The 22,075-nt window shown below is 42.3% G+C and overlaps 1 long non-coding RNA gene across 2 annotated transcripts; it reads left to right on the top strand.

The window, feature by feature from the left end:
- The first annotated feature begins 104 nt into the window (after window positions 1–104).
- Window positions 105–21,873, top strand: LOC122219531. Of its 2 annotated transcripts, XR_006202428.1 has the most exons (5): window positions 110–158; window positions 480–573; window positions 18,413–18,703; window positions 19,814–20,018; window positions 21,374–21,873. It is a non-coding gene; the product is annotated as an uncharacterized LOC122219531 (long non-coding RNA). The 2 variants fall into 2 exon arrangements; XR_006202427.1 differs by lacking the exon at window positions 480–573 and having other exon boundaries at window positions 105–158.
- The last annotated feature ends 202 nt before the right edge of the window (window positions 21,874–22,075 follow it).

The raw sequence follows: 22,075 nt of genomic DNA, 5'->3' as shown, positions 1-22,075 counted from the left end.
GAGGATTATTGACCTGTCTCACCAAAACAGTCATTTCTGTTATTATGACATCAGAATACTACCCCACGTCAGATAACAGAGCAAAGGGCCTGAAGAATGAGGGAGGGAGGCAGGCTGGACAGGAGGCAGAAAAGGGAATGTAGACTAAGCAACTTCCAGTAAGTTTTTTTTAGGAGAGTAAATTTACACATAATATCTCATTCCAGATTGACATCATTGAGAAATACATCTTTCTCTTTGAAGTTGATTGATTAGGAAATATTATAACAGATGCCTACTGTCTGCAGAATACTCCGCTAGAGACTGTAAATAAAGGAAACCAGCGGCGCTTAGCTGGCTCAGTTGGTGGCTCTTGACTTCAGTGTAATAAGTTTGAGCCTCACATTGGGTATAGAGATTACTTAAATACAAAATCTTTTTTAAAAAATTAAATAAAGGAAACGAGTTTTCTTCTACAAGATGGCCTTTCTTCCTGAAAGGTTGACACAGAGATGGAGTAAGGGACCAAAGAAATCAGACTTCACAGGTTGGAAGGACTGCAGAGTTCTGCTAGGTCAGTCCCACAATGAAGGGGTGAGTTATTTCTTCAGCTTCTGCAGGTGCCCAGACTGCTTGGGCTTTATCCTCTCCGGAACTGGAGGCCGCGCTTCCTGAGGGGTGGAGAGTGGTCCCCTGGTGACAGCTGTTCTCTCTGAGTGGGAGCTGGGTCCTGCACTGGGGACTGAGCCTGAATGGACCTGATCCTTAGGGAAACTTAGCAAGTCTTGCCAACAGTGCTCTCTTGACTGAAAAGGCGATCTCCCCCCAACCCTTGCATTGTTTTGTGTATATTTATTTATTTTTTAAAAATGTTTATTTATTTATTGGGCACCTGGGTGGTTCAGGCAGTTAAGCATCCGATTTGGGCTCTAGTCATGATCCCGTGGTTCATGAGTTCCAACCCTACATCGGGCTCTGTGCTGACAGCTCAGAGCCTGGAGCCTGCTTCAGATTCTGTGTCTCCCTCTGTCTCTGCCCCTCCCCTGCTCAAGCTCTTTTCTTTCTCAAAAATAGATACTAAAATTTTTTAAATAAGTAAATAAATGTTTATTTATTGTTGAGAGAGAGAGACACACAGCTTGAATGGGGGGAGGGGCGGAGAGAGAGGGAGACACAGAATCCGAAGCAGGCTCCAGGCTCTGAGCTGTCAGCACAGTGACTGGTAGCATCAGGGTGATGGAGATGTGGGGAGGACAAAAGAGAAAGGACATGTACCAGAATTCCACAATCTACCAGGCTTCCCAGGCTCACTAGCGGCATCTCATTTCATTTTCACAACCATCCTGTGAAGCCTGTGTTGTTGCTCCCATTTTGCAGATAAGGAAATCGAGGCTCAGAGAGGTTAGTATCCTGCCTAAGTTCACTTGCCTAGCTGTCAAGCATTAGGGACTGTTTTGAATGCAGTTCTTTCTGACTCTAAAGCCACTAAATTATACTGTTTCCCATGCCCCAAGCAGAACAAATTTGATGTCTAAATGGCCACTTAACTCCAATGAGCTCTACCCAGATTTTTCACATACTTCAAGGAAGAACCTTTATATTTGGCCGTGACCCCGAGTTTAATTGACCAGAAGACACGAATGATCCCATGTACAAAAGGGATTCAGGTGTTTACCCGCATGCATTACTACTTATCTCCAAAAAGAACTGAAGGGAATTACTTGAACAAAGGTATCATCGTGTTTCCGGAACAATTGATGGGGAAGGGATGACTCAAGTGCTTATGGTCTCTGACCTCCTAGGACAGCTCTGATCGTTTCGAAATTTCTTTTGTGAAAGTTAAACATTTTTTTCCCCCTGAGAGCTTTCATCCATTGGTCTATACACTGAGGGTTGCGTACGATTCAAATTCCTCTTCCGTGACAATGCCTCCGATTATCAGCTGTGGCTTTCAAGTTCTCCTAGGGTTTACACTGGAAGTGTGGCGTAGAAAGAACTCAGTCAAGGGCTTCTGGTTAAAGACGGCAGATTAACCCTACTCTTCTGTATCTTCTTCCTCCCCAAACCCAACATGTGTGACAGCAATGAATTAAGAATGAATTAAGAAGGGTATGAAGCCACTAGAAAAAGAAAACAGTGGACAAAAAGGTTTTGTCACAGTTTTGGGAGTGGGCAAGCAAACAGGAAAGCGGTAAACTCACTGAGCAAGTCAGAGAACACTGTGAGCCAAGGACCGGGAGGGGGAGTTTCTGCAAACTGGAATAGCATCCCCTGGAGACTCCCAGCAGTGTTGAAAGCTGGAGGGAGGCCCATGGCTGAGAATGAGGTGGGGCCAGAGCCCAGGTCCACACACATTGATCCCCAGTTCTCTCCCGCCCTGGGCAAGCAGGGGATGCTCTCGTCCCCCGCCTCCACAGGAGTCCAGAGATTTATTCTCTAGAGAAATTGAACCATTGAGCCTCAACTCTGTGCAGTGAATAAGTGTGCAGATGTAAGTGAACATCTTCTAATGTAGCACGGGATGGGACCCAGCCTCCTCCCTCCCCTACACCTACAACAGCACAGTTTCCTATGCTCACCTGCTCGCATGCGACCAGGAGAGTTGTCTTTGGGAAAAAAATTCTTCTTGGGAAAAATATGGTGAGTTTAGACTATTTGCATGTATTGTGATTATGGATTTATTTAGATTTGTTATCTTCTTATTTTGTTCTATTTACTCTGCTTCTTCTATGTTGCTTTTCCCCTTCATTCTTTTGGGGGGGGGGGGGCGCAAGTGAGCAAGGGGCAGAAAGAGACAGAGAGAGAAGCCGCGCTCGCCCGAAGTGGGGTTCATGTTTTACCGGATGCAGGGCTGGTGCTCGCCCAAAGCGAGGGTCAAGCTTACCTGATGTGGGACTCAAACTTATGAACCATGAAATCATGACCTGAGCCGGAGTCAGATGCTTAACAACATCAGATGATTAACAACAGAGCCACCCAGGTGACCTCATTCTTTCCTTCGGAATGGATGGGTGGCTTTGTTATTCCCGCCTTTCCCTTCCTTCTATTGGTTTGTAAACGGCAACATTCTCTCTCTCTCTCCCCTTCCTCCCTTCATTCCTTTCTTCTGTGGTTACTTTTAAACTTTAACATAAATTCTCTGACTTGATCAGTATCTCCACCCTTCTTCAAAACAATGCAAGTGCTTTCACTCATATGACTTCTCCTCTCACACTGTTGACCACATTCTAGTCACACTTCATTTGCATACTCCCGTATAAGTTGTGCTGCTTGTTTAGATTTAACCAAATACGGACCATTTTCTTTGCTCACCACTCTTTCTTGGCTCTTATTTCTTCTTTCTGAGTTTAATTCGCTTCTTCTCTTTTTTTTTTTTATTTATTTTTTATTTAAAAAAAAATTTTTTTAATGTTTATTTATTTTTGGGACAGAGAGAGACAGAGCATGAACGGGGGAGGGGCAGAGAGAGAGGGAGACACAGAATCGGAAACAGGCTCCAGGCTCCGAGCCGTCAGCCCAGAGCCCGACTAGGGGCTCGAACTCACGGACCGTGAGAGCTGAAGTCGGACGCTTAACCGACTGAGCCACCCAGGCGCCCCTAATTCGCTTCTTCTTGAAGCTCTTCCTTTAAGAGTCTCTCATTTTATTTTATTTTTTAACATTTACTCATTTTTGAGAGAGAGAGAGACAAAGAGACAGAGAGAGAGAGAGAGAGAGAGAGAGAGAGAGAGAGAGTGGGGGAAGGGCAGAGAAAGAAGGAGACACAGAATCCAAAGCAGGCTCCAGGCTCAGAACTGTCAGCATAGAGCCCGATGCAGGGCTCGAACCCACGAACTGTGAGATCAGGACCTGAGTCAGACACTCAACCAAGTGAGCCACCCACGTGCCCCTACATCTTATGTTCTTGAGATTCTAATCCTCCTGCTCTTTTATCTACTGACTTCCTTCCTTCTTGATGTATACTTTAGTGGTTTGTAATTTTTTATTGGGAACTCATCTTTACCAGGGCTTCATATGTGAATGTCCATATGGCCTGGGTTGAGGGCTTATTTCCCCAAAGAGATTTTAGATTTGTTACATGTAGGTGTTCCAGAGGTTCACGACTCCAGGACCACTATTTATGTTAATATCTTAGCATTGGCGTTGTGAGTGCATGATGGAAGTAAAAAGTCACACCTGGGTAGGTGTGTGGTTACAAATTCTTAAGGGAAACTTTTTGTTTCCCACCTCCACACCTGCCAACACACATATACATGAAAAGTTTTACATCACTTTATGACAGTGCACGGATTTTTTTTTTTGAGTTTATTCTTTTTTTTTTTTTTTTCCCTAACAGTACACTGTTAGGGAAACAGCTTTTCAAACATCCCACTTTTATGTAGACATCTCAATTCCAATTCTCTACCTCAAATGGGCTGATGCCTTGTCTCATCATGGGCATTAAAACTCGAGTTTTTAGGTCGGGGGGGGGGGTGGATAAGAATGAGTTATCTCTGTCCCCCTACCTCCACTTGTTTTTGGTCTCCAGTTCCTAATTGCTTTTCTTCTCTCTTACGAGGGCTTTCCTTCCTGTTCTGAAACTTAGATGTTCTCTTTTTTTTTTTTTTTAATTTTTTTTAACATTTATTTATTTTTGAGACAGAGAGAGACAGAGCATGAACGGAGGAGGGTCAGAGAGAGAGGGAGACACAGAATCCGAAGCAGGCTCCAGGCTCCGAGCTGTCAGCACAGAGCCCGACGCGGGGCTCGAACCCACGGACCACGAGATCATGACCTGAGCCGGAGTCGGACGCTTAACCGACTGAGCCACCCAGGCGCCCCTTAGATGTTCTTTCAAAGGATGTTTATAATCCAAAATGTCTGTCTTTTCTGAGAGTTCTAATATTACAGTGTTTACCACTAGCAAAAACTGGTAATCCCCTTCATTTCTCACGTAGAGCCATTCAATCACGTGATGTCTAAAAACTAGCTCACTGCAGCCAAGCCTAGTGAGCCTCATCCTTCTATCTCAAACAGCTTATTAAAACATATCTTCTAAACAAAAACAGCATGCCCCCTCACTACCCACCACACCAGACAAATTATTCTAAATTTAAAAGCGTAACCTATGAGGGGCACCTGGGTGGCTCAGTCAGTTAAATGTCCTACTTCAGCTCGGGTCATGATCTCACCATCTGCAGGTTTGAGCCCAGCATTGGGCTCTGTGCTGACAGCTCAGAGCCTGGAGCCTGCTTTGGGTTCTGTGTCTCCCTCTCTCTGTGCTTCTCCCCCATTCATGCTCTGTCTCTTTCTCAAAAATAAATAAACATTAAAAAAATTTTTTTAAAAGTGTAATCATATGAAAATTGCCAGGATATTAAAAAAAAAAAGTGGAGAGAATTTTCCCTAACCAATTTTAAAACATGCTATAGATCGACTGTAATTACATATTATAGTATAAGTAGAAAATGTAGGTAAATCATTGAGGCAAAACATACAGTCAGAAGTCTTTTCTTTGCAAATCCCAATGAATGGTCTCATATGCCCTTTGGCCAGCACCCCCTGAAATCATTGATTTATACCACAAAAAGTTGTCCCAGTTCCTATTAACTGATATATAACTGTTTTGGAACAATGTCTGATTGATTTGATCACTTATTTTTATCCCAATTTTATGCTTTCATGGATTGACTGATGGAAATGCATTCTACTATTGCATTTTTAGGACCCCTTCCTTCAATGAATATTGATTAAAGAGAAAATTCGTAACATGAAATATAAGTGAAACCCACACCAGCTATTTTCTTAAAATTAAAAATGTTACAATTTGACATACATCTAAGAACTTCACAAAACCCTTGACTAAATGTGGGGCACAGGAAGGGTAGTGGTGGGTAAATATGGAAAAGCAACTGAAAGTTTAATTGGCAACCTAAGCATGGAAACACAATTATGACGCAAAATAAACTACAAACTTTTGAGAGAAAAGCTGAATCTCTCACGTAGAGAGAAAGGTGAAGGGCATCAGGGAAAGCTTTTCTGAGTAGTTGAATTTGAACTAGTCCTTGAAAAATAAGGACAATCTTTGATTAAGAGGGCAAGCATCGAGGGGTGCCTGGGTGGCTCAGTCGGTTAAGCATCTGACTTCGGCTCAGGTCATGAACTCACTGCTCATGAGTTTGAGCCCCATGTTGGGCTCGGTGCTGATAGCTCAGAGCCTGGAGCCTGCTTTGGATTCTGTCTCCCTCTCTCTGCCCCTCCTCCATTCATGCTAGCTTTCTCTCTCTCTCTCTCTCTCTCTCTCTCTCTCTCTCTCAAATATAAATAAACACTAAAAAAATAAAAAATAAAAGAGGGCAGGCAGTGAGACTGAACAAAGAGCATGAGCCTTGGAGCTATAGGTAAGCATGGTTTGGAGAGATATTAAAGATAGTACAGCGAGCCTGGGGCGAGGGCACAATTACAAGAAGGACACCTGTGAGGGTGGTTTGAAGCCAGATCAAGCGGGATTAGCACGGTTCAACAGAAAGAGCTGAACTTTGGAGTCAGACAAACTTAAGACCTGCCTGGTGCTGCCATTCAGCTGCCATCCAACCTTGAGAAATTTTCTCAGATCTTTTTTCTTCCACTTCTTCATCTGCAAAATGGAGATGATAATGTTCATCCTACAGATTGTTCCAGGAATTAAATGGGATAATGCATATAAAAGACATGCTACTATTCTTTGAACAGAGGTGTGAACTCTGCTGTCAGTACGAAGTGTGGGAGAAGTGCGAGGTTAGAAGTAGAGAGATCAGCCATGTTAAGACTTTTTCTTCTCTCCAGCTTCATGAAAATTTAATTTACATAAAGCAGTGTGTAAGTGTAAAGTGTACAACATAGCGATTTGATATTATGTACATATTCCAAAATGGTTACCACCACAAACACATCCATCACATCCCCTACATTTTTTTGTGTTGAGGAGCTTTTAAAATCTGCTCTCTTAGCAACTTTCAGATATAAAATAGAATACTGTTAAGTATAGTCACCCTACTGGATATTACATCTCCAGAACTTATTTGTCTTATAACTGTGAGTTTGTACCTTTTGACCACCTTCACTCATTTCCCTCACCTTCTATCCTTCACCTGTGGCAACCACCAATCTATTCTGTTTGAGTTTGGGTTTTTTGGATCCCTCATATAAGTGACATCATATGGTATTTGTCTTTCTTTGTCTGACTTACTTCACTTAGCATAATGTCCTCAAGGTCCATCCGTGTTGTTGCAAATGGCAAGATTTCCTTCTTTTTTATGGCTGAATAATATTCCATTATATATATATACACCAAGTTTTTTTCCTACCTACCTTCCTTCCTTCCTTTCTTCCTTTCTGCTTTCCTTCCTCCCTTTCTCTTTCTTTCTCTTTCTTCTCATTTTATTTATCCATTAATCCATTGATTGGCACATAGGGAGAGAGAGAGAGAATAGGAACATGAGCTGGGGAGGGGCAGAGAGAGAAGGAGACAGAGAAACCTAAGCAGGCTCCATGCCATCAGTAGCAGAGTCCAATGTGGGGCTCAAACCCACAAACTGCAAGATCGTGACCTGAGCCAAAACCAAAAGCCAGATGCTCAACCGAATGAGCCACCCAGGAGCCTCTGGTAGTTGTATGTTTAATTTTTTGAAGAAATTCTATACTATTTTTCATGTTGGTGATACCAATTTACATTCCCACCAATAATAGCACACCAGGGTTCCCGTTTCTCCACATCCTTGCCAGTAGTTGTTAGTTCTTGTTGTTGTTGTTGTTTGTTTGTTTGATAATAGCCATTTTAACAGATATCTCATTGTGGTTTTAGTTTGAATTTCCCTGATTATTAGTGATGTTGAGCACCTTTTCATGAACCTGTGGGCCTTTTGAATATTTTCTTTTTTTTTTTTAATTTTTTTTTTTTAACGTTTATTTATTTTTGAGACAGAGAGAGACAGAGCATGAACGGGGGAGGGTCAGAGAGAGGGAGACACAGAATCCGAAACAGGCTCCAGGCTCTGAGCTGTCAGCACAGAGCCCGACGTGGGGCTCGAACTCATGGACCACAAGATCATGACCTGAGCTGAAGTCGGCCGCTTAACCGACTGAGCCACCCAGGCGCCCCTGAATATTTTCTTTGAAAAATGGTCTACTTAGGTCCTTGGTCCATTTTTTATTCAGATGGTTGTTTTTTGTTTGTTTTGTTTGTTTGTTTTGAGGGTTTTTTTGTTTTGTTTTGTTTTGTTTTGTTATTGAGTTGTATGAATTCCTCGTATATTTTGGATATTAACTCCTTACCAGATAGGTGGTTTGCAAATATTTCCTTCCATTCTATTTCATTATGTTGATCATCTCTTTTGCTCTACAGAAGCTTTTTAATTTGATGTATTCCCACTTGTTTATTTTTGCTTTTGTTGCCTATGATTTGGGTGCTTCCTGGTCTGTAAGAGGAGACCCAGTCCCCCATGCGTTGGGGTAAGGCATTAGCAAAACCAGTAGAAGCTAAGCTAGCCTGAGGGAGAATTCGACACTGCCTAGGCTGCTGCTCTGCTTCTCCATTGGCACCCTCCCCGTCTTGCTTTGGTAGGTCAGAGGTAATAGGTAGGTGGGCTCCAGGCTCCAGAAAGCACGCATCTGGTCCTTCTTGTGGGGTCCTGAAAGACCCCCCGAATGATGCAGAAGAAAGCCTGGAGTTAAGAGTCACTGTGACTGCCCGGGTTCACCCTGTATGGGAACAGTACCGAGTGCCAGGGCAGGGGCTGTGTGGCGGGCAGCCCAGATCTGGGAGCAGAAAGGCTGAGTCTCAAAAGTACCAGTGCAAGGCCAGCGGGGAAACCTGGTCAGCAGAGGCAGTTTGCCAAGCTTCTTGGGAGAAAACTGTCCTGCAGTAAGTTTCTTGGGGGACTAACCATTACTGACATCAGTGGTGGATAAAGCCGGGAAGGAGGTCTGTGTCCAAAAATTAGGTGGGAGAAGTTACTTCTCAACCAGGGGTCAGCAGAAGGCAACAGAGAATGACAAATTACAGGCACCTACCCTGGCAGACAAGACGCATCTTGAGGAGCCCCATCCTGGGAGCCAAGGGGCTCAGGGGACAGACCAAAGAGGGGTGGAAAGAGCCCTGGTGCTGAGTTTGAGCTGACTGAAGAGTAATTTTAAACAGGAAGAAGCTATCCAAATATCCTTTCCTACATATCTGTACCATTTCTTGTTAGCTTATTTTTAGTATTTGTTAACCTGTTTTCCCTTTTAAACTGTTCTTTTAGGGGCTTCTGGGTGGCTCAGTCAGTTGAGCATCCAACTCTTGATTTTGGCTCAGGTGATGATCTCATGGTTTGTGAGTTTGAGCCCCACATTAGGCTCTGCATTGACAGCACAGAGCCTGCTTAGGATTTTCTCTCTCTCTCTCTCTCTCTCTCTCTCTCTCTCTCTGCCCTTCCCCCACTCACACGCTCACTCTCTCTCAAAATAAATAAATAAACTTAAAAAATAAGTCTGTTTTGGGGCGCCTGGGTGGCGCAGTCGGTTAAGCGTCCGACTTCAGCCAGGTCACGATCTCGCGGTCCGTGAGTTCGAGCCCCGCGTCAGGCTCTGGGCTGATGGCTCGGAGCCTGGAGCCTGTTTCCGATTCTGTGTCTCCCTCTCTCTCTCTGCCCCTCCCCCATTCATGCTCTGTCTCTCTCTCTGTCCCCAAAATAAATAAAAAAAAAAAAAAAAAAAATAAGTCTGTTTTATGGTTTGCCTCTCTCTTTTTTTTTTTTTTTTTTTTTTTAATTTTTTTTTTATTTTTTTTTTATTTATTTTTGGGACAGAGAGAGACAGAGCATGAACGGGGGAGGGGCAGAGAGAGAGGGAGACACAGAATCGGAAACAGGCTCCAGGCTCCAAGCCATCAGCCCAGAGCCTGACGCGGGGCTCGAACTCACGGACCGCGAGATCGTGACCTGGCTGAAGTCGGACGCTTAACCGACTGTGCCACCCAGGCGCCCCGCCTCTCTCTTTTTTCTTCCCTCTATGGTCATCTGTTTTGTTTCTTAAGTTCTACATATGAGTGAAATCATATGGTATTTCTCTTTCTCTGACTTATTTCACTTAGCATAATACTCTCTAACTCTATCCACGTTGTTGCAAATGGCAAGATCTTTTTGGTATGGCTAATATTCTATGGTATACATACACCACACCTTCTTTATCCATTCATCATTCAGTGGTCTTTTAGGCTCTTTCCATAATTTGGCTATTATTGATTAGGCCCCTCTAAACATCAGGGTGCATGTATCCCTTCAAATTCGTATTTTTGTATCCTTTGGGTAAATACCTAGTAATGCAATTGCTGGATCGTAGGGCAGTTCTATTTTTAACTTTTTGAGGAAACTCCATATTGTTTTCTAGGGTGGCTGCACCAGTTTGCATTCCCACCAACAGTGTAAAAGGGTTCATCTTTCTCCAAATCCTCGCCAACATCTGTTGTTTCCTGCGTTAAGTTTAGCCATTCTGACAGGTGTGATATATCTCACTGTACTTTGGGTTTGCATTTCCCTGATGATGAGTGACATTGAACATCATTTCATGTGTCTGTTAGCCATCTGTAGGTCTTCTTTGGAAAAATATCTATTCATGTCTTCTATTTATTTATTTATTGTTGTTGTTGTTGTTTTGAGAAAAAGAGAGAGAGAGCAAACTAGGGAGGGGCAAAGGAAGAGAGAGGGAAAGAATCCCAAGCAGGCCCCATGCTCTGTGCAGAGCTTGATGTGGGGCCTGACCCACAGGGTCATGAGATCATGACCTGAGCCAAAGTCAAGAACCACATGCTGAACCGACTGAGCCACCCAGGTGCCTCTTCTGCCGATTTTTTCACTGGATTATTTGTTTTTCTGGGTGTTGAGTTTTAATAAGTTCTTCACATATTTTGGTTGTTAACCCTTTTTCAGATATGCCATTTCAAATATCTTCTCCCATTCTGTAAGCTGCCTTTTAGTTTTGTTTCCTTTGTTGTGCGGGAATATTTTGTGTTGCTGACGTCAGTAGTTTAGTTTTAGCAGTAGTTTAGTTTTACATTTGTTTCCCTTGTCTCCAGAGATGCATCTAGTAAGATGTTCCAGCTGGGGTCAAAGAGGTTTCTGCCTGTGTTCTGTTTTGATGGTTTCCTGTCTCACATTTACATCTTTCATCTATTTTGAATTTATTTTTGTGTTTGGTGTAAGAAAGTGGTCCAGTTTCATTCTCTTGCATGCTGCTGTCCAGTTTTTCCAGCACCATTTGTTGAAGAGACTCTCTTTTTTCCACTGGATGTTTTTTCCTGCTTCAGTATTCTTCCTCGAAGAAGAGTTGGTCATATAGTTGTGGGTCCATTTCTGGGTTTTCTATTCTGTTCCATTAATCTGTTTTTTTTAATGTTTATTTATTTTTAATTATTTTTAATGTTTACTTATATTGGGGGGGGGAGGGGCACAGAAAGAGAGAAAGAGAGACACGGAATCTGAAGCAGGCTCCAGGCTCTGAGCTGTCAGCACAGAGCCCAATGTAGGGCTCAGACTCATGAACTGCGAGATCATGACCTGAGCCAAAATCAGATGCTTAACTGACTGAGCCACCCAGTGCCCGTAATGTTTATTTATTTTTGAGAGAGCATGAGCACAAGCAGGGAAGGGGCAGAGAGAGATGCGGATGGGGGTGTGTGTGGGGGGAAGGGGGAGATACAGAATCTGAAGCAGGCTCCAGGCTCCAAGTTGTTAGCACAGAGCTCAACATGGGGCTTGAATCCACGAACAATGAGATCATGACCTAAGCTGAAGTTGGATGCTTAACCAACTGAGCCACCAGGTGCCCCTTCGTGTCTATTTTTTGTGCTAGTACTATATTGTCTTGATGATTACAGCTTTGTAATACAGCCTGAAGTCCAGAATTGTGATGCCTCCAGCTTTGCTTTTCTTTTTCAAGATTGCTTTGGCTAATGGGGTTTTTGTGGTTCCACACAAATGTTAGGACTGTTTGCTCCAGTTCTGTGAAAAATGCTGGTAGTATTTTGACAGGGATTGCATTAAATGTGTAGCTTGGTTTGGGTAGTACAGACAATTTAACAATATTTGTTCTTATACTCCATGAGCATGGGATGTCTTTCAATTTCTTTGTGTAATAGTCAATTTCTTTCACAAGTGTTTTATAGTTTTCAAAGTACAGATCTTTTACCTCTTGGGTTAGGTTTATTCCTAGGTATCTTTTGGTTTTTGGTGCAATTATAAATAGGATTGATTGCTTTATTTCTGCTACTTCATTATTGGTGTACTAAAATACAACAGATTTCTGTACATGATTTTATAGTCTGCAACCTTACTGAATTCAGATATCAGTTCTAACAATTTTTTGGTGCGGTCTTTCAGATTTTCCACATGGAGTATCATGTTATGTGTAAATTGTGAAAGTTTGACTTTTTCCTTGCTGATTTGGATGTCTTTTATTTCTTTCTGTTGTCTGATTGCTGAGGCTAGGACTTCCAGTAGTATGTTAAATAACAGTGGTGAGAGTGGGCATCCCTGTTTTGTTCTTGACCATAGAGTAAAAGTTCTGTTTTCCCCATTGAGGATGATATTATCTGTGGGTCTTTCCTATAGGGTCTTTATTATGTTGAGATATGTTCCCTCTAAACCTACTCTGTTGAGGATTTTTTATCAAGAATGGATGCTGTAGTTTGTCAAATGCTTTTTCTGCAAATATTGAGAGCATCATATGGTTCTTATCCTTTCTTTTATTAATGCAGTGTATCACGTTGATTGATTTGCAAATTTGAGCCATTCTTGCAACTCAGGAATAAATTCCAATTGATCATGGTGAACGATTCTTTTAAGGTACTGTTGGATTCAATTTACTAATATTTTGTTGAGAATTTTTGCATCCATGTTCATCAGGGATACTGGCTTTTAGTTCTCTATTTTAGTAGAGTCTTTGTCTAGTTTTGGAATCAGGGTAATCCTGGCCTTGTAGAATGAATTTGAAAGGTTTCATTCCACTTCTGTTTTTTGGAATAGTTTCAGGAGTATAGGTATTAACTCTTCTTTAAATGTTTGGTAGAATTCCCCTGTGAAGCCATCTGGCCCTGGACTTTTTTTTGTTGGGAGATTTTTGATTACTGATTCAATTTCCTTGCTGGTTATCAGTCTGTTCAAGTTTTCTATTTCTTCCTGTTTCAGTTTTGGTACTTTGTATGTTTATCCATTTCTTCTGGTTTGCACAATTTATTGGCATACAATTTTTTATAATATTCTCTTTTTTTAAGTTTATCTATTTGAGAGAGAGAGAGAGAGAGAGAGAGAGTGAGTGAGTGGAGGAGAGGCATAGAGAGGAAGAGAGAATCACAAGCAGGCTCCACACTGGCAGCATAGAGACCAATGCAGGGCGTGAACCCACGAACTGTGAGATCACAACTTGAGCTGAAACCAAGAGTCAGCTGCTTAACCGACTGAGCCACCCAGGTGCCCCTCATAATATTCTCTTATAATTGTATTTCTGTGGTGTTTTCTCTCTCTCATTTGTGATTTTATTTATTTGGGTTCTTTCTCTTTTTGATAAGTCTAGCTAGGGGGTTATTGATTATATTAACTTCTTCAAAGAACCAGCTCCTGATTTCAGGATTGATCTGTTCTACTGGGGTTTTTTTGTTCCTGTATCATTTATTTATGCTCTAATCTTTATTATTTCCTTTATTCTGCCGGCTTTAGGCTTTCTTTGTTGTTCTTTTTCTAGCTCCTTTAGGTGTAAAGTTAGGTTGCATATTTGAAATTTTTCTTGCTTTTTGAGGTAGACCTGTATTGCTACATACTTTCTTCTTATGACTGCTTTTGCTGCATCCCAAAGGTTTTGGACCATTGTGCTTTCATTTTCATTTGTTTCTATGTATTTTTTTAAATTTCTTCTTTAATTTCCTCATTGGCCCATTCACTCTTTAGTAGGATTTTCTTTATTTTCTTTCTTGTATTTGTGGTCTTTCCAAATTGTTTCTTGTGATTGACTTCAAGTTTCATAGTGTTGTGGCCAGAAAATATGCATAGTATGATCTGACTCTTTTTGTACTTGTTGAGGCCTGATTTGTGACCTAGTACGTGATCTGTTCTGGAGAATGTCCCATGTGCACTCAAAAAGAATGTGTATCCTGCTGCTTTAAGATAGGATGTTCTGAATATACCTGTTAAGTCCATGTGGTCCACTGTGTCATTCAAAACCACTGTTTCCTTTTGATTTTCTGCTTATATGATCTGTCCATTGACATAAATGGGTGTTAAAGTCCCCCTACTATCATTGTTATCATTAATGAGTTCCTTTATGTTTGTTATTAATTGCTTTATATATTTGAGTTCTTTCAAGTTGGGGACATAAATATTTACAATTGTTAGCTCTTCTTGTTGGATAGACCCCTTTATTATGATATAGTGTCCATCTTCATCTTGTTACAGTCTTTGGCTTAAAATCTAGTTTGTCTGATATAAGTATGGCTACTCCAGCTTTCTTTTGATTTCCAGTTGCATGGAAAATGTTTCTTCATCCCCTCATTTTCAATCTGCAGGTGTCTTGAGGTCTAAAATGAGACTTTGGTAAGCAGCATATAGATGGGTCTTGTTTTTTTCATCTATTCTGACACCCTCTGTCTTTTGATTGGAGCATTTAGTCCATTTACATTCAGACTAGTTAATGATACATATGAATTTAGTGCCATTTTATTACTTGTTTTATCATTGTTTCTGGAGATTTTGTCCATTCCTTTCTAGTCTTTGTTGCTTTTGGTCTTTCTTTCCCACTCAAAGAGTCCCCTTTAATATTTCTTGCAGGGCTGGTTTAGTGGTCAAAACTCCTTTAGGTTTTGTTTGTCTGGGAAACTCTTTATCTCTTCTTCTATTCTAGCCTTGCTGGACAGAGTATTCTTGGCTGCCTTTTTTTCCCATTCAGCATACTGAACATATCATGCTGCTCCCTTCTGGTTTGCCGAGTTTCTGTGGACAGATCATTGCTAACCTTATTTGTCTTCCCTTGTAAGTTGTCTTGCTGTTTTTAGGATTTTTTCTTTAACTTTAGATTTTGCAAGTGTAACTATAATATGTCTTGGTGTTGGCCCGCTTTTGTTAATTTTGTTGGGAGTTCTGTGTGCCTCCTGTATTTAACTGTTTCCTTCCCCAGATTAGAGAAGTTCTCAGCTATAATTTCCTCAAATAAACCTTCTGTCCCCTTTTCTCTCTTCTTCTTCTTCTTCTGGCACTCCTATGATACAAATTTTATTACATTTCATGGAGTCACTGTGTTCCCTGAGTCTACTTTCTTGATCCAAGATTTTTCTTCCCCTCTTTTGCTCAGTTTCACAGTTTTCCATACTTGTATCTTCTATATGACTTATTTATTCCTCTGCTTCTTCCATCCTTGTGGTCATTACACCCAGTTATTTTTGAATCTCGGTGATTGCATTTTTCATTTTGGCCTGATTAAGTTCTTTTATCTCTGCAGTAAGGATATCCCTGATGTCCTCTATGCTTTTCTCAAACCCAGCAAATATCCTTATGATTGTTGCTTTAAACAATGGATCAGAAAAATTAAAAAAATAATAAATTCTGGATTAGGCATATTACTTATATCCGTTTCAATTAGATCACTGGCCATGACCTTTTCTTGTTCTTTCTTTAGGGATGAATTGGCATTTTGTCTAGGTCTCTATCTTCTTTTCTGTGTTAGGAAAGCCTGTTATGTTTCTGGCTCCCAAGAATAATGGCTGTATGAAGGAGAGGTCATATAATGTCCAGGGCTTGGTGCTTCAAGAAGTGTCTCTGGTGTATGCTGCATGCACTCTGATGCTGTGTTATGGCTGCTCTGTTTCTCAGGTTATTCCTCTCTGTAGGATTTCTCCTTGCCTGCAGTAGGGATTGTCTGGATCTTGGCCAGAGTGTGGCAAGTTTTTAATAGGTTTGCTCTAGTCTGCTTAAGAGACCTGATGCTATCTCCATTAGAGCTGAAGATTTGGAGAACTCTGGTCAGTAGGCATGGTGCAAGCTGGTGTTTGTACTGGTCTTTTGGGGGAGGGGCCTGCTACGCTGATTCTCAGACACACTTCCTGGAGAAAAGCAGTTATCAGCAGAGTGCAGGGGGGGGCGGAGCTTGGTGTAAGCAGGTTAGGCAGCCAGTGCTGGTGCTGTGCTGTTTACTGAATTCGGTTCAGGCTGAGGGGCAGGAGATGGAAATGGCACCAGCCAGCTCCATTGTCCTTGGAGAGCAGAGTTTGTGCTTGCTGCTATCAGGGCAGACCTCCTGGAGGAGCGAATAATTTCCCCTCGTGCATCCTCGGTGTTTTTGATTGCTGTTTTCACAATGTCTGTATCTGGGTTGCTTGCCTGTTTGGAGCAGCACAGTGCACTTTGGGCTCTATCCCAGCCAGACTGGCTGAGTTTTAAAACTCCAAACTTTAGGGACCCGGTGTGGTGGGGACCTGCACTGATCTTCTGGGGAGGGTCTTGCTTCACTGGGATTGATGCACGTTTGACCCAGAAAGGTGGTTGCACCAGCATGCAGGAGCATGGGGTTTAGAGCAAACTGCACTAAAGAACCGGCGTCCAGGTTAGCCTCCCTCAGCAGGTGTCTCTGTGCCTGTGTTGAGGGGCGGGGGAGGGAAATGTTGCCTGCCGGCTCCTTTGTCACCGGAGAGGCAATGCCACCTCTCTCAGATGTGCTCCAAGAAGATCCAGCAGTCTCTCTCAGTGAGTCTCAGACAAACCTCAGGTCACGCAGTCTGCCCCTGGGTTACCTGCTCACCTCCTGTACTGGAGCACTGCAGCACACTGTGGACCTCCAAAACTCTGGTCGTTGAGCCCCGCTGGTTGCAAAAGCTCATGAAAATCAGCTGCTCTCATTTTCCCAATGGCTTTGGGGAAGTGTTTTCCTTGTGTGATCCCGTGTGCTCCTCTCTCTGCCTCTCACCTGTGTCTGCAGCCAGGGCTCCCTCCCCTCCACAGCACCCACTGTTTCTCCCCCAAACGTCTCCGCACCTCCTACCTTTGATGATGTGGCCTCTTCTCTCCCTCTAGTGCAGTTTGTTCTGTCAGTCCTCAGATCGATTTCTTGGGTGTTCGGAATGACTTGACTTATCTAGCTGTGTTCAGGGGATGAGGCAAGCCTAGGGTCCTCCTACTATTCTGCAATCTTAGCTCCTCCCCCCAAATCCCTTCACTTTACATTTCTTTTTCTAGTTATCCTGTTTTGGATTTTAGAGGGGCACCTGGCTGGCTTAGTCGGTTGACAGTCTTGCTCCTTAAAAAAAAATTTTTTTTAATGTTTATTTTTGAGAGACAGAGAGAGTGAGACAGTGTGAGCGGGGGAGGGGCAGAGAGAGAGAGAGAGAGAGAGAGAGAGAGAGGGAGAGAGGGAGACAGACAGAATCCGAAGCAGGCTCCAGGCTCTGAGCTATCAGCACAGAGCCCAACCCAAGGCTCAAACCCACAAACAGTGAGATCCTGACCTGAACCACCCAGGCGCTCCGAGTCTGACTTTTGATTTTGGCTCAGGTCATGATCTCACAGTTTCCTGAGGTTGAGCTCTGAGTTGAGCTCTGTGCTGACAGAACGGAGCCTGCCTGAGATTCTCCCCCTCTCTGCCCCTCCCCCACTTGCATGCCATCTCTCTCAAAGTAAACTTAGAAAAAATTTTAAAGTTTCATTTTATAAGCTTCAAGAGCTTTGAACCCCTTTCGCTTACTTCCAAACACTTGGGTGTGTATCACGTTTTAATAATAAAATAATCCTACCATTGTCAGTATCTTCAGAAAATAAACCCTATAAACCCTTCTTTTGTTGGCAGTTTTATTTCAAAAGCTAATCATTACAATTACTTGCCTTAATAAGTAAAAAATATGCTTGAATTTCCTAAGACTCATTTCCTATGTTGAGCAAAACCATCAAATCTATTCATGTGCTTGTGCCTTTAAGAAGCAAATCTGAAAAGAATCAAATGTGAAAACATAACTATAAATAGAAACATAATAGTTTGGGATCATTTGCCTCCCCCAGGAATATTGGTGCAGTTTGATTACTGGCCATAACTCACACATTCAAATAATCATAGTATTTTCACTTTTTTATTAATATGTGTTTTATTCCATGAAAATGTGGCTTTCCTTTTGACTCTATTGCTTATGTAAATAAGAGTTAATTCCTATATTCGGTCATAAGTTCTAGTTAGCTTTGCTTTGGCCCATGGCCTCAGCTATGTAACTCCTAACTAGCAATGGAAGTTTAAAAATATGTCTACAAATTCTTAGACATTCCTCTTTTCAAAAGGAAGAGCCTAATTTCCTTCCCTTCAGTGGGGGCTGGTCTCATGACTCACTTTAATGTACAAAGAGTGGTGGGAGTGACACAGTGTGACTTGTGAGTCTAGGTCACAAAAGGCAATGTGGCTTCTATTTGTCCCCCAGGACCACTCACTGGGGATGCCAGCCACCGTATCATGAGGTCAAGCAGCATGAAGGGGTCTATACGGTGAGGGAGCGCCAGCTGTGTAAGTCACCCTAGAAGTGTGTCCTCCAGGCCCAAGTGTGCCCTTCAGGTGACTACAGCTGTGACACCGTGACTACCACCTCTGAGCCACTGTGGCCAGAACGACCTAGAAATGCCACTCCTGAATTCTGGACCCACAGAAATCACGTGAGATGTTTATTATTGTTTTCAGCCACTGAATTTAAGAGTACTTCAATTTACAGCAACAGGTAACTAATACTCTAGCTTTCTCACAAATATGTACCTTTATATATAAAATGGCAAGGGGAAAATGTGGGAAATTGGCATCCATATCATCAAGACAGTCTTGAATGCAAGTGGTACTGGGGTTAGACCTTACAGCCTCATTCTTGGTAAAATGCTCCTTTCATAGCAGTTGCTATGGCTAGCATTTAACTCTAGTGTTTTTAAATAGCTTGGCTCATTTGTGGTTGACCATACACTAGGTACAAATTATGCTGATTCAGGCAAGAGTGACTAACCAATTACATGAAGGCCTGGCTTTTGGCTCAGATGTTTAGTCAAAGAAAAACATATCTACTCTTCCAGGCTGTACCCAAAAACCCATTCTAGGCTAAGTAAAGACATAACTAAAACAAAGAAATCTAAGAGCATCTTGGTATGGTTTGGTTCAGGCAGATATTTAGGAAAGGAAGGCCCCAAATAATGGTTTGAAGTTGTTATAAGCACCCATGTGTTCCAGTTTTAAAATCTAGTTACAGGTGTTTTTGGTTATGTGAAAGGGTCAAGTTGGTTTATGCTATCTAAAACCAAACTGGAACTTTGTTTTCCCTCTCCAAGTCGATTTTCTTCCAGAGACTCCAATTTCAAAACTTACCTCTTTCTTTGTAGAACATTCACTGTTCTATTCATCAGCCTCTGAGTGTCTTCGTGATGAGGGTCCCATAGGGATTTGAGAATTCCTTTCTCAGGGACAATCCGGCGCTGAGAAAACCTACAGTTAGCTTCAAGGTGCTGGTCATTGCCAACTGGGCTCAGATTACGGTGACTGGGGCACCCAAAGCATCTTCCGGAGTCACAGTCTTCTAAGAACTGTGTGCAATGACCCAGGTACCTAGTGAGCATCATAGAGGGGAAACAGAACTTTTTCCAAGAGTACACAGAGGTCAGTGTGTGTCCCAGCACATCTGAAAGATAAAGACTAAGTTTTATTTCAAATCAACTCACTGTATCTAGGGGGAAAAATGACCGTTAAGTGGCACTCAAATCTACAATGATATTTCCCCTTACCTCAGGGGATTAGAAACAAGTGACAAGCAGGTTAAATTTCTGAATTTTGAATTTTGTTTTCATTCCAGTTCATACTGTCTTAAAGGGCAGAAGTTGCCTGCTGGCATGGCCTTCTCGTGGAGCCTTCCACAGTCCAGGCTCCCCACTAGTGAGATGCTCCAGTAGCCCCAAGCTGTCTGCCGGGGCACTGCTGGGCATTAGAAGGCACTGCTTTCCCTCCAGGCTGGAGTACCTGAGTATTACAGGCTGACTTGTTATTTTTCAACGTAGGAGGTACGCCCAATATTATGCAAAGAAACTTGTGCTCATGTTACTGAAATAAGCAAGCTCAAGGGTGAACGCAAAAATTCTCTACATCACTGTGCCCTGGTGGCATATTTTTCTATTTTTAGCTCTTTTCATTCAGAAAAGCCAGCAAGAACTCTTATTCAATCACATCTTCTTTCGGGACTTCTTGATGATATACCAGAGAACTTTATTTTTTAAAAATAAAGATTAATCATGTCAATAGTTGTCTTTCCCCCACCCCAAACTGTTCTAAAGCTTAAATATTGTAGGAGTACCTGGGTGGTTCAGTCAGTTAAGCATTCGACTCTTGATCTCGGCTCAGGTCATGATCTCATGGTCCGTGGGATCAAGCCCCACATCAGGCTCTGCGCTGACAGCACAGGGCTTGCTTGGGATTCTCTCTCCCTCTCTCTTTGTCCCTTCCCTGCATGTGCAAGCATGTGTGTGCGCCTGCTCTCTCTCTCTCTTAATAAATATGTAAACTTAAAAAAAAAAGCTTAAATATTGTAATTGTTAAAATAAGTATTGACTAAAGCTATCTAAGCAGAAGTATTATCTTGCTCTTCCTTAACTCTAAAGGTATTTTTATGAAGTCATTCTTCCCAAAAGCTGGTGCCCTAGAAACACAAGACTCGATTTTTGTTATGGTAAAATGTGTGTCCAAATAAATGTCAACAAATGTGAGGACACTAGTAACACTGTACTTTGGAAATCAGCTGTCAAACACATGCCTGTACTTAACTATCTGATATGCTAAAACCAGTTTGCTCTTCCCAAGTCATAATGACAAAGTTGGTGACCAAATGCCAATGATCTCATTCTAGGAGAAGGAATGACAATTTGCTCAATTTGTCTTGAATTCTACTTGTAGTCATCACTTATTTAAATATTAAATAACTGTTTTCCTCCCTCGATCCTATGCTATAAAATTCAAATAACTTTGGGCCTTCCCCACTCTCTACTTTCCCCTGGAAGTCTACGAAAGACACTCGTCTGTCCAGGACAAGCTATACCTAATTATCTTTATTTATTATTAAATGTTTTATTAAATGTTATTTATTATTAAATGTTTTTATTTATTTGAGAGACAGAGCACGAGCAGGGGGTGGGAGGCACGCAGAGAGAGAGGGAGACACGGAATCCGAAGCAGGCTCCAGGCCTTGAGCTGTCAGCACAGAGCCCGACGTGGGGCTCCAACCCGCAGACTGTGAGACCATGACCTGAGCAGAAGCTGGATGCCTAACCGAGTGAGCCACCCAGGCGCCCTGACTATGTCTCATTCTTGACCTCTTCAGAAAGGCTACGGTGAGCCATGGAGATTTTTGTTCTGTCTGCTGCAGGTGTCGCGCTGGTCAGTTCAGAAGTCGTGAGACTCAGCACCGCCCCCTCCGTACTCTGGAGGTGCCCTGTCGTCAGAGGCCTCTTCTTCCATGATACGTCACAGACACGACACGGGGAGGAGACTGATGGAAGCACGGGCTGAATCCCGGATCTGTCACCGTCCCACTGACCCACCCCTCTGACCTCGGTTTTCCATCATCAAACACCTAATACGTAACAGCAGCACCTATGGCATCCGCCGCTGTGAGGATTAAGCAAGATGCTATGTTTCAAATGCTGGGAACCGTGCCTCGTACGGTTGGCTGTTGCTATTGAATATTGGCTGTTACTATTACCCTTCAAGCTACGGAGACACATATATATATGTACCAATACGGGAAATTAGATCTGAAGCTAATTGGCAGGGTTATTAAAGACAAACAACCGATGTTTTAAAATCTGAATTAGACAGTCTGTATTCTAACACACACACGCACACACGGACACACACACACAATCTGTACCAATTAAATACAATAAAGTTGAAAGGGGATATAAATTACAGTTTTTCTTTTTCTTTTTAAACAGACAATAGTAGAATACTACAGTCGGCTCACTATACACAAAAGTCATCAACAGCAGCTTTTCATTCAAGTCTCCAAAATCTTACTCATTGACTGATGCTAAGAACTGAAAAGAAAAACTTAGAGAATGTACACATT

The sequence above is a fragment of the Panthera leo genome, chromosome B2 (genome assembly GCF_018350215.1).
Source record: "Panthera leo isolate Ple1 chromosome B2, P.leo_Ple1_pat1.1, whole genome shotgun sequence".
In the NCBI taxonomy this organism is placed as follows: domain Eukaryota; kingdom Metazoa; phylum Chordata; class Mammalia; order Carnivora; family Felidae; genus Panthera; species Panthera leo.
The sequence above is the reverse complement of the archived record's forward strand: the minus strand, read 5'-3'. Positions and strand labels throughout refer to the sequence as shown.